At 40.3% G+C, this 16,448-nt stretch overlaps 1 pseudogene; it reads left to right on the forward strand.

Annotated features, from left to right (window-relative positions):
* The first annotated feature begins 102 nt into the window (after positions 1-102).
* On the forward strand, positions 103-15,816 carry LOC139665309 (glutamate receptor-interacting protein 2-like; annotated as a pseudogene).
* The last annotated feature ends 632 nt before the right edge of the window (positions 15,817-16,448 follow it).

Below are 16,448 nucleotides of genomic sequence, written 5' to 3' on the forward strand. Positions count from 1 at the left end.
ACACAGTGGAGCTGAAACGTTAGAGTAATCTGTATGTGTGTGTGTGTGTGTGTGTGTGTGCGTGTGTCTGTGTGTGTGTGTGTGTGTGTGTGTGTGTATCAGATGAGCAGGAGACATCAGGCAGCATCATCTACACGGTGGAGCTGAAGCGGTACGGAGGCCCGCTGGGTATCACCATCTCAGGCACCGAGGAGCCTTTTGACCCCATCACTATATTGGCCTGACCAAGAGAGGGCTGGCCGAGAGGTACACACACACACACACACACACACACACACACAGGTCCTTTTCTAGGAAATCTCGGTTGCCAGTTGGAGCGGTTAACCCTCAGGCGAGCACAGGTGTCGATTTTCTCTGGATTGGCCAATTTTGAGAAATTATAATGTTTTGCTTCTGCAGCTGCTGTAGTTTCATGCACTACACAAAACAAAGGTAAAAGAAAAATTTCAAAAATATATACTTTTACAGTAATTTTGAAAAATTTTGAAAATTATTCGTTATGCACGACAAAACACAGCAAAATTTGACATAATGCTTCTTGACAAATATAGCTGGTAATTTGCAAATGCTTTTTTTGATAGTCATTTCTTTTTTCTGGGGGATTTCACATAAAACAAATAGCAAAAAATTATTTATTTGCCATATGGATAGTATTTTGAAAAACATTTGTAAAAATACACAAAACAAATAAAAAAAAAATAAAATAGTTTGTTATCCTTCAGAATGAAACAGGGAAATTAATTCTGACTTCATCCACTAAGAAAAAAAATGTGTTCCAACTGATACACAACATTGCACATTTTTTATAAAACATTTTCTAATTTCAGTGTGTTAATAACAAAATAAAGTCATAATGCAAAAGTTTGCATCGTGGTATTCAACATATGACGTTTTATTCTGATTGGATGACTGGGTTTTGTTTCTGCGGCTCCGGTATACACACACATACACACACACACACACACACCTACACAAACACACACACACACACACACACACACAGGCCGGAATGGATCACTATCTGTGTTTTAGGGCACTAATACGTACGTCAGACATTTTTTGTTAGTGTCCAAATCGTAAAATGATATTGTGGAAAGATTTTGAGGGCACTACATATTTCCCACAATGCATTGTAATATGTAGTGAACAAGCCTGGTCACTAAAACGGTGAAAGTACCAAAATGCATTGCGAGTCTGTCGTCACCTGGCCTTTTTGGTACCAAAAAGATGTCAAGCTATTCTAAAGATGTTTTCTTTTAACTGCCAATTCATAACTAATTATAAATGCACATTTTGTTAAGATAATTTGAGCTCGTTAACGCTAACATTAACATTAAGGTCTGTTGTTCAGGAAGGTATTTATCTCTAGCTGCAGGTTATATACGGTACATAGCTCATTGTAACGTGTTTTTTGTTAATGTCAGCTAGTGAGAATCCAAAACGTGAAGGAAACCGCGCACCTGGATTGGTGAAGTGCTGCTGTGTGAAAATAAACAGAAAAAAGTAGACGCACACAACTCCGATGCAGAGAATATTTATTCACCGACATAAGGTCGGGAAAACGCCTAGATGGGAACATCAGTGAATATTTTTTTCTGTTTAATGTCAGCTAGTGACACATATATGGCTTTGAAGGAATATTGGTAACTTGTCAAATGTTAGCTGAAACATTTGTTTATGCGACTGGTGAATGCAGACGCAGGTTGATGATGAATGATGATGAATTAAGTGTCCGAATTCACTCATTAATCATGTGTGATTTACCGCTAATTAGTGCACTAATAGAGCAGCGCTATATAGGGAAATACAAATGAGGGAATAGTGATCCATTCCGGCCACAGCCACAGTTATCTCCTTTGGCAGTAAAGGTCGTGACCCCTCCCCCTATTGGCTGTCCGGGGCTGTGACCTTTCACCTTATTGGTTCTCGGGGTCGAGTCTGACAGCAGCTGAGAATGTGACTGATGGATTTAGAACAAAGAGCGGCTCACTGCCAGAATAACCAGCGGCTTGAGAGATTTATAAACTGATTTGATTAAATTGCTCACCCTAAAGAGGGTAGAACAGAGAATCCTTAGATTTATTCTAATATTTTTCACTTTACATCAATACACAATATATAATTTCTCCACTGTCCGACCAAATAACCCATGAGGCTCAAAACATTAATGTTCTTATTAAGCTTTTCCCAAACGTAAGGCAAATGTGACAATGAATTTTATGAATGCATTTTCGTTTCATTTTCAACATAAAGATAATCAGACGCACATTTCTTTAGTTTTTACGTCACGTTTTTCAGTGGAGGGGGCGGAGGAGCGTGATTTGCATCTAATCTGCATATTTTGGGAAGAATGCTGGCTATCGGAAACTGTTTTTTTTTTTTCAATGCCCAAGACTCCATATGACTGGCTCACCTGTTATTACACTAAATCACTAAAACAAACTCAGGGAGGCGACAGCAGTCAGTGGCACAGTTAGCTCTGCTGCTGAACGCCCTGGTGTTGCCCTACACTCCCATACACACACACACACACACACACACACACACACACACACACACACACACACACATACACACAAAAGCTCTGACCCTATTTCTTGGCGTTTGTGATGTAATTGTCCTATTTCCCGTTTTCATCTGTTTGCTAAAAGCGCTCCACTGCTCTACATAAATAATTTGACTCAGCTTGACAGGAATACAGGAATACAGGTGATATTAAGAACAAAAACATCATTACATCATGTGTGTAGCTGAGGGGAAAAGGCTTGCACCGACCTAGTTTTGTTTTATTGGTGTTTACTGGTTAACCTTTTTTAACCTGACGAGTTTAAAAGCAAAACAGAAAGATACAGAAAACCTGGAGCTCTCATAAGCACACATGCACTCACATATTATACACACACACACACACACACACACCAACCTATAGACACTGACTGACCCCTCCACACACACACACACACACACACCCCATATGATGTTCTTGTGCTAGCATGATTTTCTCTTGTTTCACATATTTTATCTCTTTTTACATCATGCATTTGTACTAGTGTGTGTGTGTGTGTGTGCGTGAGAGAGAGAGAGAACACAGCATATGAGTGTGTGTGTGTGTGTGTGTGTGCCAGATAAGATTACAAGATAACTTGACATTTCTAACAAAGTAGGGCATGTGATAAAGGGCCGTTGCGTACATTTTACAGCAGGTTTTATACAGAAGCCAGTGGTATTGAGATAAAATACAGTGAGTCACCTTGTCCTGAAGGTAAAGGTCAAGTCAACACTGCTGAGTCTTAACACACTGAGGGAATCAGAGCTACAGTATGAAGGCTCCCCCTGTTTTTAAAATAATACTGAATTAAATGTGATAAAGTTGAGATCAAGTCAAGTCACGTTCATTTATTTCTATAGTCGTTCGTCACAGCATGTCTCAAAGAATGAAACTACCTAGATCTAATAATAATAATAATAATAATAATAACTTTATTTATATAGCACCTTTAAAAATAGAGTTTACAAAGTGCTTTGACAGACAAAATAAAAGCAGAATACTCAAATCATGAATTTAAAAGGCAATAAAACAATAATAAACAGGGATTAAATTCATAGGAGGACAGAGGTGGAAAAGAGCAAACATTCAAGTAAATAGTGGTATAATCATAGGATGAAAACCAAAAATAAAATAAAATAATAGAATAAAAGTCAGATAAAATTAAGATAGAGTTGAGATAAAAGATAAAAGACGTAAAAAGACAATAGAAAGACGATAAAGAGACAATAAAAAGAAGATAGAAGATAAAAAGATGATAAAAAGACGACAGATCACATAACAGCAAGTCTATAAAAATGGGTTTGAAAAAGTGATTTAAAAGAAGTCACTACATTACAGAACTACATTACATTACATTATGTCAGTCAGCAGATGCTTTTGTCCAAAGCGAGTTACAATAAGTGCATTTTGTCAACAGTGGTCAAACTGACTGTACGTATATCACAGTCTTCAACAGCTCAGCCTTCAACAGGAATAAGTAACATTTGTAGGATCAGAGAGGTTTTTTTTTGTTTTATTAAGATCACAGAACAAAATTATAATACAGTATGCAACAAAATAAAACACAAGGGAGCAAAAGAAAACACAAGACACAGCATGGTGTGTTGGAGAGGCATGAGAAGTCTACCTGACCTACATAGCCGAACCTACCTGGCACCGACCTCAGACCCACAGCGCATACGAGGAAAAACTCAAAAAGAAAACCTTATTAGGAAAAAAATGGGAGAAACCTTAGATGGGCCGAGCCAAAGAGGGTCCCTGACTGGGACGGCTGAGATGGGACAAAGCAGTAAAATGGACAGTAACAGTGAGGTAAGAACAGATGACAGAGAGAAACATGATGCTGTGGAGAGATGGGACAACGGCCAGGAGCCGGGACAGCAGCCGCGCCCGCTGCCAGGTAGAAACAATAAGAGAGGATAAAGGAGAGCGGGCATTTACCTGTATAAACACAGTATTATTCAGTTGTACACACACAGTATTACAATATATCTATAGCACTTTTCGAAACACAGCTACAAAGTGTGAGAGAAAGTCCAAAGACAATAACTACTAAAACAGAAAAAGTAAAATAACAACAATAAGATGCATCGATAATAGGCAAAAACGGAATAAAAGCAACATAAAAGAGGCAAAAAAAAAAGGAGTAAGCAAAGATCCTAAACAGACTTAAAAACAGGGGAATAAAATGGTGACATTAAAGCAGAATTAAAAGCATAAAAGCAGTACTGGTCAGTTTAAAGGTGCTACTGTATGTGTAGCATATTTAAACATCAATATACCATTGTCACATTAATTGTGATATCTTGGTATAATTAACGAAAAATAAATGAGACCTTGGTGGATTTGATTGGTCGCCTCTATCTCACTCCAGTAGTATTGTTAGTTCTAGTGTTTCTCCACATTACGACTACATTTCCCATCAGCCCCGTTGCTTCCTGCCCCCCCCCACTGAAGAGGATCAACATGTTGGAAGTGATTTCTCCATCTTCCTTTCCCTCCTTCCACCATCTGCTGCCAGAAACTCTTTCAGCTTTAGCTCCGTTTGCTCTGGCAGAACAGAACCTCTTCCTGTTTTGTGCCGTAAAGCGATCCAGCAGATTTCATACCGGTGGCACACAATGTAAAAAACAATGTAAAACATCATAAACGTTCATAATCATATGGTCATTAAACCTTACTGTTGATCTAGCTTAGTATTCCTTGTCTTAGCACATCATTAAGGGCACGTCATTAACTTTGTGTGTGTCTTCTTACCTATGCGTGTGTGTGTGTATGTGTGTGTGTTTTCATGTGTGTCCAGGACAGGGGCTATTCATGTCGGGGATCGTATCCTGGCTATCAACAGTGTCAGTCTTAAAGGCAAGCCGCTGAGTGAAGCCATCCACCTGCTGCAGATGGCTGGAGAGACGGTCACCCTCAAGATAAAGAAACAGTTAGACAGTAAGTATGAAAACTGTTTACAGAGGCTTCACATTTGCGTCACGAATCTCCTAGCAACAACGTCTGGCACCATCATGGAGGTCCCACTGGAGAATTTGGCTGTCAAATAAACATTTGCCCTTACAAAAGCCATAAACTAACACGGTTATGCAAAGTACAGACACTCTTGTGAATCATGGAAAACAGTTCGAGAGCTAGGTAACTGAGGCTAGTGTTGAAGCCAAAAGTCTGGACTTGCGGACTTACAGATTTTGTGGTGCATTCCCATGAAGTCCAGGGGCCGGTTGCACAAAACACCTTAAGTTTTCTCCTTAAGTATGACACTTAAGGCTTAATTTCTCCTTAGCTGAGGGACTTACTTAAGGGTGTTGCACAGAATCCCTTAAAAGGTTTCCTTAGTTAAGGAAAAACGTTAAGGCATTTACTGCATTGAAAGAGATTTTACAGCGGTAAAATTCTACGGTTTCCATGGAGACCGTTTGTTTGCTTGCACTTGCGCTTGTGATACCTGTTATCGCCTCACAAAGTTGGCCTATAGATAGTAAAAAAATGGCAGAAGAAAAGAAGACAAGAACACCAAATTGGTCAGAGGAGGAAAAGATTATACTTCTGGAGGAATACAATAAAAGAAAGCACAAACTAAAAAGTAAATTTCATCCGCAAATAACAGCAAACAGAAAACAACGAATGTGGGAGGAAATTGCAACGAAAATTAATTCAAGAAGTCTGGTGAAGAGGTCCATCCAAGAGGTCTAAAAAAAATACGACAACTTCTTCATTTATCTCCATAAACTCGGCCATGTTGCGGTTAAGATAGAGTCAGAGGTACCTTAAGTTTTTTTCCTTACTTTGGTTGCTAAGAGCTTTTGTGCAACGGTTTAACTAACTTTAAGGGACTCCTTAAGTATAAGACCAAGATAAGGAGAAAACCTTAAATACTTAAGTGAACATTTTAAGGAAACCTTAAGGAGAAAACTTAAGGGTGTTTTGTGCAACCGATTTTATTTTAAGGAAACCCGCTACCCTGCAGACTTTTCTAGTGAGGTTTCCCACGGTTCATTGCACTACAGATATGATGATAGAAGATATCAGATGATATATAGGCTCGTCCCATTAGCACCTTTTACGCAGTCTTGCAGCTCTGTGCCCTTGCAAACAGATTCACACTGAATGACATCAGACTATGTTAAACCATAGTCTGCAAGTCTGTAGTACGCACATTTGGATTCTGCCATAGACGCAGCTAACTAACATCAGTCCAACTAGTAAGACAGGACTTGGCAGTTCTGACTACTACTGCTTAACTACCACTTGGAAACTGCAAACATCACCTACTGTGTTTTCAGTTCGCACAATAGCAGTATTGTTTCGCACTCTCTCAATAGCCTCAGTTGCATCTGTTTCTGGGTGAATCCAGTATTCCTTCCAGTACTGGGAGTCGAAAATAACCGACAAAGAAGAGTCATGAGAGTGGAGCGGGCCAGATGGCAGCCAGACGCCTCGCACAAAAAGAGTGGTACCTGAAAAAAGACAACCTTTTGCATTTATGAGACATTTGAAAAAACAGAGAGACAGGAAAAATTGGGTGAGAAAGAGGGGGATGAATTGTGACAAAGGTCCCATGCAGGCCAGATTCAGATCCAGGACGTCGCAGTTACATGGTACGCACCTTAGCCAACTGAGCCACCAGGACGCCCCAAACCAGACAACCTGGTCCGAAAACAGGCTTATTGTCTCAAGATTGCTTCTTTTGTTGGATGATCATTTCATGAAATCTTTTCTCTCCTAGATGCAGAGGACAGGAAGACGGTGGATGCAGAGGATACAACGGAGAACGACCTCAGTGACCCAGAAGAGGACGACTTGACGGACAGCCAGCAGACCAATAAGCTGTCAGAGCTTTACTCCACGACCATCCCCAGCGTCGACTCGGCCATGGAGTCATGGGACGGCTCAGGGCTGGACGCCGGCTACGGCAGCCAGGGTAAGCCTCGGATTAGCACACACAGACGGTCAAAGGTGCGATGCAAGGTGCACTGCAAAACATATCCATATTAACAAGTCATCGGGTTTAGCATGGGCTGTTAATGTTATTTTTAAAACACGTGAAGAAATCTGCCAGGGGAGTGAGATAGTTTCACTCATTTTCAATGCAAATTCTTGACATTACCTTGGAGAGGTGGAGTAATCTGCCTTCAGTACACTGTATATACATTTTGAAAAATTAGAAGTGCTGCCTGAACACTCAGTGTTTCTATCCTCAAAACCATAATATTGTTGTAAGGAAAGGTCTCAAGATGATTCATAACTTCAGTAGTAACCCATACGATACTTTTACTTTCTCCATTTTGTAAGAAAACATGTTATTTATTTTTTTAAATGGTGGCAGTGTCATTTTAGAAAGAAACTTTTCTTTTGAGTTATTCTGCAGCTGAGTCCACTGAGTCAGATCCACTGTACATTTGGTGTAAATTTGTACATTTCTACATTTTAGAGGAAAATAATTACCTGAAGTTCATCGCTTCTAAAATGTAGAGGATCCAGTCTGTAAAAGTCTGTATTTTGTCAACCAAAGACTTAAAATCAGATATCCACCCTTTTAAAAAAAGACAGAGTTACTCTTACAAAATGATAGCTGGTACATAATTCATGCAAATTCTTGTAATTTTTTGATAGTACATATATTAAGCCCTTGATTGACCAAAATAATATCACTCAAAGATCAGATTCTCTCTCTGAAACATTGAATGATGCACCACGGGATTTCTTTTCCAAAATGAATACATCTATAACGCATTTTGAAATAAACACTTGAGGCAGTTTCCCCCACTCCTGCTGCAGGAACCTACAGCCACCAGGCGGCGGGGATCGCCCTCCACCCCCACGAGTGGCGCAGCGCCAAGCAGCAGCGCAGCACCACGCCCCCTCCTGGACGCCGGAAGAACTACCCCTTCAGCGACGGGGGCTTCAGCGAGGACGACTGGGACAAACCGCCAGGGTGAGGACTGGACTCTGGACTGGCTGCGTTTTCACTTAAAGGAGTGGTTCTCAACGTGGGGTCCGGGGACCACCAGGGCTCCTTGAGGGGGTTCCAGGGGGGCCCCAGAAAATTGATGAATTGTTAAACTTCAGCATTATTTCATTTACAAGTTAACACAATTAGAGAATGTAGATGACTGTTTTGATCATAGTTTCACTGTTATCTCTCTACCTACAATACCTACAATACAGACATGGAATTTTGGACAAAATCATATCTAGCAATAAAAATATGCTCACATTTGGGACAAAATTTCATCAAATGGGGGTCCTTGCCTCTAATGTGAACAAAATTAGGGGTCCTTGATATGAAAAAGGTTGAGAATCACTGACTTAAAGGTTCAAACACACTGGATACAAGAACTGAAACAAGTCATCTGATGCTGCGAATTAGACGCTTGATGACATGGCAAGCAGCAGATCTGAAACGTCAGCAGCACTGGCATCTATATTTCACCACCGCCACAGATAATGTTACCAGATCATATTTTCTATTCCATGGGTAACGTTACTAGATCATATTTTCTATTTCTTGAGTAATGTTACTAGATCATATTTCTATTCCAGTCTGCTTCTAATGTTTGGAGACTAGGTGATAGACCGACTAGACTAGACTAGACAGTGTTCATGTTTTGTTCATACATTTGGACAATTCTATGTTACTAACCAAATTACCAGTTTAGACTGAAGTTGTTACATTATCTTGTAAGTATTTCTGCCTCAAAATAGATCTATGGTCACCATGGGACAATTCCAAGTCAAAAATTGAAGCAGACACAAATCTAGGCGTTTAACAAGCTTTTAGTGCATTGCTGGGTCATTGTTAATATTTGGTGAATTTGAATATGCGTGCATCTGATGCCTTCTGTGCGTTGATGCCTGAAGAGCATTTTTCACTGCACAAAATTAGTGGCACCAGTTCATCTCAAATGCAGATGGACAGATGGACATTTCTGCATAGCAACTACCACATATGAACGGTAATCTTACAGTAATCGCACAAGCTGAATCTGAACATGTTGTCCTGACTGGACATGCAAAGAACAAGGGTGTGTAGGCCTAAAAAGTCCAGTGAAGACTAGATGCCAGCAGTAATCTTAATGATACACTTTGTTTATCAATGTATTTTCAAACTATGGTTTATTTTCTACCTGCAAATATTTTAGCAGTTAAGTTAAGTAAAAATAATAAGTTGCATTTGATTCCCTGGAAATTTGTGTTGGTGAGACTGACTGAGTATCTGGAGTATCTGTGTGTGTGTGTGTGTGTGCGTGCGTGTGTGTTTCTGTGTGTGTGTGTGTGTGTGTGTGTGTGTGTGTGTGTGTGTACTTGGAGCCTTTCAGCTTGGCAGACACCGCCCTGAACATGTCAGAACACTAATCCTGCCACAATCTCTTAATGCAAACTAGACCAACTGGGCGTAAAATTGCAAGATTTTAAATACTCTGTGGGTTTTGCAATAGCTGAAAGGTTATAATAAAGGTAATAATAATAACACATTTGCTACATGAAGAACCAAACATACCGTAAAACTTCAATTAATAGCCCGGGCTTTTATTTGCTTCAAACACTGAACTCAACCGGCCTATATTTGGGACAGGCATCTATATGGGACAGGCCTTTAATTCCTTTCGCACAAAACTCTTGCTCAGCAAAGATGGGAAATACCCTCAAATTGTTTATTTAAACCAGTATGAATATTACTTATATAAAAAATTAGGCTATCGAATAAAATATAAATTACGAATCACTCATTTGATCTCGCTCCGAGAAAGAGAGTGAGAGAGTGAGAGAGAGAGAGAGAGAAGCGCTGGTCGACCGAGCTAGAAAGTGAATGAAGAGAGGGAGTAGTGGTAGCGAGAAAGCCGGTGAATCAGAGAAATAAAACGTTATTTTCTGATTGTTTCACAAGCCGAAAAAAGATTAACGGAGAAATGTCTTGCTGCTGCTTCTCCTGAGTTTTGTTCAGCAAATTTGACAACTGACAGCTTGAATTTCAGGTCGTAGACTACTTTTTTCTCTGTGCCGCCATGGCGATCAACAAATGTGACTGACGTTTGAGTGCAAGTAAAAAAAAAAAAAAAACTGCTTCGCAGCATCAATGGCAACCGGCTTCTAATTGAGACCGGCCTTTATTTGTCAAAACGTGTAGCCACACCCGGCCAGTAAAAGGGACTCAGCGTTTACTTGGGACTCAGCTTTTAATTGAAGTTTTATGGTAGTTTTTGCCAGCTAAGCATGGTTGTAGGTTCAGGTCATGTCACAATATGGACATATGTAGAACAACAGATTACCAGAGATACAGAAAATTTTTCTAAAATCTTTGAAAGGAACTTGGCATTTTACATATAAAGTGACTTTAATTTTAAAGTGTAATAAAAAAAAACCCATAACATTTACTCTTAGTTGTTGACAATGCTGCCATGCACTCTGCCCCCTAAAACGACACATCTTGAAAACTTTGGGATCAAAGAAAAGCCCAACATAGAGCAGTCACATAAATTAATTAATTAAATATTAATTATCAGTAAATATATATGGAAATTTGGCTAAATCAATACTAATTTAAAGGATACGGCTGGTGTTTTTAAATACATTTCTTATCGTCAACAAATCCTATGAAAATAATAAAATGAACAATGCGTTTGCTCTACTCCCGTTACTTTCTGACTTCCCACGCTCCCTTTTTAGCCTTCAAACCGGAAGTCATTGGCTCCAATTGTAAGCTAAAAACCTTGAAATACAGCTCACAAAGACTTAGTTTACATTTAAAAAATCACTAACTGTTATCATGAAAAGTCAGGCTATTGTAGTTATTACCAAATCAAATTGAAATGGTAACAAATTCTTCAGTACGCCGGGGACTATTTTCGGTGCTACGGAACTACTTTCCTGAGATGGAAACGTGTTTATGGTCGGCTTATTAAGTTGTTTGAGGAAAAAGTCGGCCGGTCCGATGCATCGCAATGATGAAATATGCTGCCCAGAGCAACGGCATGGCTCTTTGACGTGTGATGTTGGTTGATTAGATAGTTGCTGTTGTTACGCATGGATTTACACAAAACTTGGTATGAAGGTTGGTTATAGACCAAGGAAGAACTGATTAACTTTTCATGTCAATTGGCCAAAAGGGGGCATGGTGTTGGGCATGGCATATAACCAAAAGGTGGTTGTCAGACATGGTGGAGGTCTTTGCCCTACTGAGCACATTATCTAGTTTATTACAGGTAGCCTACTGTACTAGCACTGCTACTAGTCCATGTATCATTATAGATCAACACTAGTGGAGCCACATCAAACTACAGCAGCTATGTATTTGTGTGTGTGTGTGCGTGTGTGTGTGTGTGTGTGTGTGTGATGAGTCAAGAGGTTAAGCCGTTTGAGGATAGCAACATTCAGTGGAGTTATATAATACTGAACTGGGAGGGTGAGAGAGAAAGAGAGGAGGAGGTGAGAGAGAGAAAGAGAGAATGAAACAGTGAGAGACGGTGAGAGAAAATCATCTGCAATCATCTGTTCAGCGTCAAAAGATTACTCATGTTGGATTTAATCACAAACTAATAGTCTGGTCCAGTGTTGATCCTGCACTAGCTTCACATCTTCCTTATTGATTATGCCATGTCATTGCTAATGCATGTAAATAAATCAGGCATTTCTGACTTGTTGTAGAGACCCCAAATACCATTACTAATCTGTTTATTTTACAAAGTCTCTTAGTTTGTCAGATAACTATTTTAGTGTCAAAAAAGTCCCATGGTTTAGAGAAAATACACATAGTTTAGATAACACACCCAGCTGGGAGCAGCCAAGAGGCAGCTCTGCTATTTCATAAAGCTACAGTGCAAAAAATGTTCATCTTCACAAGTGATATTATTGTCTTTTGAGGCTTAAAATGTTATTTTAAACTGCCAATGGGTTGAGATAATTTCAGTTGTTTCCAATGCAGGTTTGTTTGTTTCATTTCATTCATTTGTGTACCAGGTTTGGTAACCAGCAGCCAGACGGCGTTCTGTTGGATCCAGACGACAGTTTCTGGTGTCAGGCTCTCGAGGATCTGGAGACCTGTGGCCAATCAGAACTACTCAGAGAGATAGAGGTCGGTTAGCCTGTTAGCATTCACCACTGGCTTACACTGCATCCTTAGCATTAGCATCACTCATCAAATAGAGTCAATTAGTATGTTACAATGTGACTTACAATGACCTGTTTGCATTTGCATCACTCATTGAAACAAGTAAAGAGGACATTAACCTCAACCACTGACATATACTGGCTCGTTAGCATTAGCATTACTCATCAAACTAGGTACAGTTGTATGCTAACCACAACAATTGACTTACACTGGCTTTTTAGCGTTGATATCACTTGTTGAAACAAGTAAATTAGCATTTTGGCTGAATCATTGACTTACACAAACCCCTAACTCATTAGCATTATCATCACCTGTCAAGGTCAGGTGAATTAGCATGAATTGTTGTAACACCTAACCTCTATTTACAATGGTTAGCATTAGCTTAAGTCGGAGGATGTGAATTATAGCAGCATGTTCACATCACCCAGAGATTGAGGTGAAATAAAGATGTGTGCGTGTGTGTGTGTGTGTGTGTGTGTGTGTGTGTGTGCAGGCATCCATTATGACAGGTACAGCCATCAGTCTGGGTGTAGACGGAGTCAGCAAGCCTCCTGTTGAGCCCATACTGAGTCACGGCAGGATGAGCCCGCTACGGAGGAACTCTCTCCTGCACCAGGGGAACCTCCTCCACCAGGGGACCCACCTCCACCAGGGGGCCCACCTGCACGAGGAGGCCCACCTCCATCAGGAGGCCCAACTCCTCCAAGGTAATTCAGTGGTAGATTTTACAGAACCAGGGCTGGTGGTTACTTGACCCCTGTAACTGCCAGATAATGTTATAATTGATAATTGATTGATTGTTATAATTGATCAAAATGTAAACTGTCCCTCTAAATGAGTATTATATATATGTATATATATATGTATTATATTATCAGAAAAAAAAATCAATATCAGGCTGAAAATGTTACATCATCCGGCATTCTGTTACATTACAAGTTTTTACAGTAATACATTTTTAACCCTTTTAGAGTGTCATTTTATTACATTTTGACAAAATATGCCATTATGTCATCAGGTGCCCCTCCTCAAGTCAAATGTCTGAAACAGGAAGATGTGATGCTGAGGAGTCTGAAACCTTCTTAAATCCTCCAGTTTACTTTGTGGAACTAAACTTTACAGAAGATGCAGCCAGTGTTTTCTACTGCCTGCTTAATGAAATACTATCGCACATATCTCATTTTGAAACCAAACTCTTCCATTCCACCCAGACGCCCACCTGCACCAGGAGGCCCACCTGCACCACGAGGCCCACCTGCTCGAGGACGCCCACCTGCACCAGGACGCCCACATGCACCCGGGGGCCCACCTGCGCCAGGAGACCCGGTCCCCTCTGCTGCACCAGGAGCCCAAGCCCAAGGCGTCGCTGCGGGTGTCGGAGCGGACGTGGGAGTCCCGCCGGATCAAAGAGGAGATGCAGGAGATTCTGTCGCCGACGCCGCTGGAGCTGCACAAGGTGAGCTGGGACATCTGTCTGTCCACAGCCTCTGCTGTAGTGTGGGGTGAGGATGAGGGTTTAAGATTAGAGTTAGGTTAGGATAAAGGTTAAGTTTAGTTTAGGGTTTGGGCTTTTTGTTAAGGGTTAAGATTAGATTTAGGATTAGGTTTAGGCTAGGCAGGAAAACTTAAAACTTAAAATATGTCTCTTTAGCTTAGCGGTCCTAGCTGTCCTTTACTCTTTGCTTATATACATTGTTTATTTTCTTCTTTTTATTTTGAATGTTTCTATTTTGAATGTTCCCATCCTACTCTTATTTTTATGATCTCTCTTTTCTAGTTGTTTTATTCCATTGCATTTTTTATCTGTGTTGTGAAGCACTTTGAGCTGCATTTGCTAGCAAGATTGAATGATTGATTGATTGATTAATTGACTTATTGATTGATAGGCTTGTAGTTGAAAGGCTTAAGGTTAGCTTTAAGGGATTCAGTGGTTAATGAAGGTCCTCACAAGTATAATTAAACAAGTGTGTGTATGTTTCTGTATGCATTTCTCTCTCTCCCCCTCTCTCTACTGTTCACATTGCGTTGTGTGTGTGTGTGTGTGTGTGTGTGTGTGTGTGTGTGTGTGTGTGTGTGTGTGTGTGTGTGTGTGTGTGGTTTAATCCGAGGGTATTATGTAATATAGTATAGAATGTCCTGTTGTGCCGCCGGCTCCTGTCTTCAGCCTACTGTGGATTTACAACTTTTACAGTCCAGGACCGAATGAGAAACACAGTCACTCAACCAGAGAGAAGAAAAATACTCTAAAACGTGCTAAATCCTTTTTTATTGATGGCCACATCGGTACAAAATGTTCCACCATGAGCCTTTATGTGATGTCGTCTTGTTAAAAAATTGCTTGAGCTGAGGCTAAATCCTGCCTTGTTTTTCATTTTTTGTAAGTTAACCCACAGTTGTTGGCAGAACACCTTGACAACTACAGTATATATGCTACAGCTTTGGCAGCTTCCCCTTCATGCATTATCCTGCAACTACCCATGCTTTTGAAAAGCAAATAATTCTTTGTAGAATATTATACAGTAGAACAGATCAGCATTTTGTAACTCAAAACTCTGTCTCTCAGCCAGCTTGTCACCAGATCTTTCCCTGTAACTTCTGCCAGACAGACAGCAGAGCTCTGTTTCCACACCAGAAACAGGCCCAACACACATATTTTAGGAAACCAGGAAATTAGGATTTAAGTGTTACTGTGATGTTTTCAATTTCAATTTAGCATTTTTTGAGAAACCAAATCATTGGTTTCTCTTCTAGGTAAAACTGACAAAACAATTTGTTTCTTTTAAACCGTGAAAAGATACTAAACTAATTTAAACTAAACTAAATTTAACCAAACCAAACCAGGGGCGTCCTATAGAGGCTAAGTCAGTACCTATAACTGCAACTTTGGGGGGTTCAAATCCTCTCTCTCTCCTTGTATTTTCCTGTCTCTCTGCACTGTATTGTCCAAGAAAGCAGAAATGCAGCAACAACAAAAGCCGAGCTCACTCCTGGTCGTTTTCCCCTGCAGGTCACGGTGATAAAGGATCCGGAGAGCGACGACTTTGGCTTCAGCGTGTCGGACGGCTTCCTGGAGAAAGGAGTTTACGTCAACATGATCCGGACCGACGGGCCGGCCGACCGAGCCGGACTCAAACCCTACGACCGGATCCTGCAGGTACCGTCCTCCAGTTCATTTCTCAATGAAAATTTTGATGTATATTTAAATTTTTGTGTCCAAAGACCACTTGAGTCCATTGGTCTTTCTGTTGTTTACATCTGCATCTCCTGCATAGTGTTTCTCACCCAGCTATCCGATCAAATATGACACCGGTGAGAATAAAACAAACAGGTATGAGGTGCAGCTGAGTATCGTTGGCAGAACCGGTCTGCCCCTAATCACAGAAAATAACGTTCCCATACAGCAGTTACAAACGCATGTGTACTGATTGAAAAACTTTGTGCAAAAAAGTGAAGATACATTAGAATAAAAAAAAAAACGGAGAAAACTAGAGTTCACTAACCAGCTCCCTGGGTACTACAGGAGTTGGCAGGTCGAGTCCTGCTTGTCCCACTTTATTTGTTTGTTTATTGATTTATAAGGACAACACACATTAATCAACATTTCTATAAATGTCCCAGTATTAGCCAGCTGGCTAATTTTCAACTGCAGTCCTTTGGCGAGATGTTTTAAAACCTATAAAGTGCTATAAACACACAGCCAAGCAATACTGACCACAACCATCTTTTGAAACATGCAGACATGCAGAGCAGCAATAAACAGTAGACATAAATAAAATACAACAATCA

This window comes from Centroberyx affinis, unplaced genomic scaffold (assembly GCF_046629955.1).
Source record: "Centroberyx affinis isolate AG114_WGS23_722 - 3 ecotype Tasmania unplaced genomic scaffold, CSIRO-AGI_Caff_v1 ptg004530l_1, whole genome shotgun sequence".
Classification (NCBI taxonomy): Eukaryota; Metazoa; Chordata; class Actinopteri; order Beryciformes; family Berycidae; genus Centroberyx; species Centroberyx affinis.